We start from the raw sequence: 4,089 nt of genomic DNA, 5'->3' as shown, positions 1-4,089 counted from the left end.
AGGCCCCAGTGTGTGATGTTCCCTGCCCTGTGTCCAAGTGATCTCATTGTTCGTTTCCCACCTATGAGTGAGAACATGCAGTGTTTGGTTTTCTGTCCTTGTGATAGTTTGCTGAGAATGATGGTTTCCAGCTTCATCCATGTCTCTGCAAAGGACATGAACTCATCCTTTTTTATGGCTGCATAGTATTCCATGGTGTATATGTGCCACATTTTCTTAATCCAGTCTATCATTGATGGACATTTGGGTTGGTTCCAAGTCTTTGCTGTTGTGAATGGTGCCACAATAAACATACGTGTGCATGTGTCTTTATAGTAGCATGATTTATAATCCTTTGGTTATATACCCAGTAATGGGATTGCTGGGTCAAATGGTAATTCTGGTTCTAGATCCTTGAGTAATTGCCACACTGTCTTCCACAGTGGTTGAACTAATTTACACTCCCACCAAGTGTGTAAAAGTGTTCCTATTTCTCCACATCCTTTCCAGCATCTGTTGTTTCCTGACTTTTTAATGATCGCCATTCTAACTGGCATGAGGTGGTATCTCATTGTGGTTTTGCTTCGCATTCCTCTTATGACCAGTGATGATGAGCATTTTTTCATGTGTCTGTTGGTTGCATAAATGTCTTCTTTTGAGAAGTGTCTGTTCATGTCCTTTGCCCACTTTTTGATGGGGTTGTTTTTTTCTTGTAAATTTGTTTAAGTTCTTTGTAGATTCTGGATATTAGCTGTTTGTCAGATGGGTAGATTGCAAAAATTTTCTCCCATTCTGTAGGTTGCCTGTTCACTCTGATGGTAGTTTCTTTTGCCATGCCAAAGCTCTTTAGTTTAATTAGATCCCATTTGTGTATTTTGGCTTTTGTTCCCATTGCTTTTGGTGTTTTAGTCATGAAGTCCTTGCCCATGCCTATGTCCTGAATGGTATTGCCTAGGTTTTCTTCTAGGGTTTTTATGGCTTTAGGTCTAACATTTAAGTCTTTAATCCATCTTGAATTAATTTTTGTATAAGGTGTAAGGAAGGGATCCAGTTTCAGCTTTCTACATATGGCTAGCCAGTTTTCCCAGCACCATTTATTAAATAGGGAATCCTTTCCCCATTTCTTGTTTTTGTCAGGTTTGTCAAAGATCAGATGGTTGTAGATGTGTGTTGTTATTTCTGAGGCCTCTGTTCTGTTCCATTGGTCTATATATCTGTTTTGGTACCAGTACCATGCTGTTTTGGTTACTGTAGCCTTGTGGTATAGTTTGAAGTCAGGTAGCATGATGCCTCCAGCTTTGTTCTTTTGGCTGAGGATTGTCTTGGCTATGTGGGCTATTTTTTGGTTCCATATGAACTTTAAAGTAGTTTTTTCCAATTCTGTGAAGAAAGTCATTGGTAGCTTGATGGGGATGGCATTGAATCTATAAATTACTTTGGGCAGTATGGCCATTTTCATGATATTGATTATTCCTATCCATGAGCATGGAATGTTCTTCCATTTGTTTGTATCCTCTTATTTCATTGAGCAATGGTTTGTAGTTCTCCTTGAAGAGGTCCTTCACATCCCTTGTAAGTTGCATTCCTAGGTATTTTATTCTCTTTGTAGCAATTGTGAATGGGAGTTCACTCATGATTTGGTTGTTTGTCTGTTAATGGTGTATAGGAATGCTTGTGATTTTTGCACATTGATTTTGTATCTGGAGACTTTGCAGAAGTTGCTTATCAGCTTAAGGAGATTTTGGGCTGACACAATGGGGTTTTCTAAATATACAATCATGTCATCTACAAACAGGGACAATTTGACTTCCTCTTTTCCTAATTGAATACCTTTTATTTCTTTCTCTTGCCTGGTTGCCCTGGCCAGAACTTCCAACACTATGTTGAATAGGAGTAGTGAGGGAGGGCATCCTTGTCTTGTGCCAGTTTTCAAAGGGAATGCTTCCAGTTTTTGCCCATTCAGTATGATATTGGCTGTGGGTTTGTCATAAATAGCTCTTATTATTTTGAGATATGTTCCATCAATACCTAGTTTATTGAGAGTTTTTAGCATGAAGGGCTGTTGAATTTTGTCAAAGGCCTTTTCTGCATTTATTGAGATACTCATGTGGTTTTTGTCATTGGTTCTGTTTATGTGATGGATTACGTTTATTGATTTGCGTTTTTTGTTTTTGTTTTTGTTTTTTTTTTTTGAGACGGAGTCTTGCTTTGTCGCCCAGGCTGGAGTGCAGTGGCACGATCTCGCCTCACTGCAAGCTCCGCCTCCCAGGTTCACGCCATTCTCTGGCCTCAGCCTCCCGAGTAGCTGGGACTACATGCGCCCGCCACTGTACCTGGCTAATATTTTCTATTTTTAGTAGAGATGGGGTTTCACCATGTTAGCCAGGATGGTCTCAATCTCCTGACCTCAGGATCCGCCCCCCTCGGCCTCCCAAAGTGCTGATTACAGGCGTGAGCCACTGTGCCCAGCGATTTGCGTATGTTGAACCAGCCTTGCATCCCAGGGATGAAGGTGACTTGATTGTGGTGGATAAGCTTTTTGATGTGCTGCTGGATTCAGTTTGTCAGTATTTTATTGAGGATTTTCGCATCGATGTTCATCAGGGATATTGGTCTAAAATTCTTTTTTTGTTGTGTCTCTGCCAGGCTTTTGGTATCAGGATGATGTTGGCCTCATAAAATGATTAGGGAGGATTCCCTCTTTGACTGGAATAGTTTCAGAAGGAATGGTACCAGCTCCTCTTTGTACCTCTGGAAGAATCTGGCTGTGAATCCGTCTGGTCCTGGACTTTTTTTGGTTGGTAGGCTATTAATTATTGCCTCAATTTTAGAGCCTGTTACTGGTCTATTCAGAGATGCAACTGCTTCCTGGTTTAGTCTTGGGAGGGTGTATGTGTCCAGGAATTTATCCGTTTCTTCTAGATTTTCTAGTTTATTTGTGTAGCGGTGTTTATAGTATTCTCTGTGGGATTGGTGGTGATATCCCCTTTATCATTTTTTATTGCATCTATTTGATTCTTCTCTCTTTTCTTCTTTATTAGTCTTGCTAGCTGTCTATCAATTTTGTTGATCTTTAAAAAAAAAACGGCTCCTGGATTCACTGATTTTTTTAAGGGTTTTTTGTGTCTGTACCTCTTTCAGTTCTGATCTGATCTTAGTTATTTCTTGCCTTCTGCTAGCTTTTTAATTTGTTTGCTCTTGCTTCTCTTGTTCTTTTAATTGTGATGTTAGGGTGTCGATTATAGATCTTTCTTGCTTTCTCTTGTGGGCATTTAGTGCTATAAATTTTCCTCTACACACTGCTTTATATGTGTCCTAGAGATTCTGGTACATTGTGTCTTTGTTCTCATTGGTTTCAAAGAACATCTTTATTTCTGCCTTCATTTTGTTATTTATCCAGTAGTCATTCAGGAGCAAGTTGTTCAGTTTCCATGCAGTTGAGTGGTTTTGAGTGAGTTTCTTAATCCTGAGTTCTAATTTGATTGCACTGTGGTCTGAGAGACAGATTGTTGTGATTTCTGTTTTTTTACATTTGCTGAGGAGTGCTTTACTTCCAATTATGTGTTCGATTTTAGAATAAGTGTGATGTGGTGCTGAGAAGAATGTATATTCTGTTGATTTGGTGTGGAGAGATCTGTAGATGTCTATTAGGTGCACTTGGTGCAGAGCTGAGTTCAAGTCCTGGATATCCTTGTTAACCTTCTGTCTCATTGATCTGTCTAGTATTGACAGTAGGGTGTTAAAGTCTCCCATTATTATTGTGTGGGAGTCTAGGTCTCTTTGTAGGTCTCTAAGGACTTGCTTTATGAATCTGGGTGCCCCTGTATTGGGTGCATATATACATATTTAGGATAGTTAGCTCTTCTTGTTGTATTGATCCCTTTACCATTATGTAATGGCCTTCTTTATCTCTTTTGATCTGTGTTGGTTTAAAGTCTGTTTTGTCAGAGACTAGGATTGCAATCCCTGTTTTTTTTTTTTTTTTTTTGCTTTCCATTTGCTTCATAGATCTTCCTCCATCCCTTTATTTTGAGCCTATGTGCATCTTTGTACATGAGATGGGTCTCCAGAGTACAGCACACTGATGGGTCTTGACTCTTTATCCAATTT

The sequence above is a fragment of the Hylobates moloch genome, unplaced genomic scaffold (assembly GCF_009828535.3).
Source record: "Hylobates moloch isolate HMO894 unplaced genomic scaffold, HMol_V3 SCAFFOLD_52, whole genome shotgun sequence".
Lineage (NCBI taxonomy): Eukaryota > Metazoa > Chordata > Mammalia > Primates > Hylobatidae > Hylobates > Hylobates moloch.
This window is presented reverse-complemented; position numbering follows the sequence as displayed.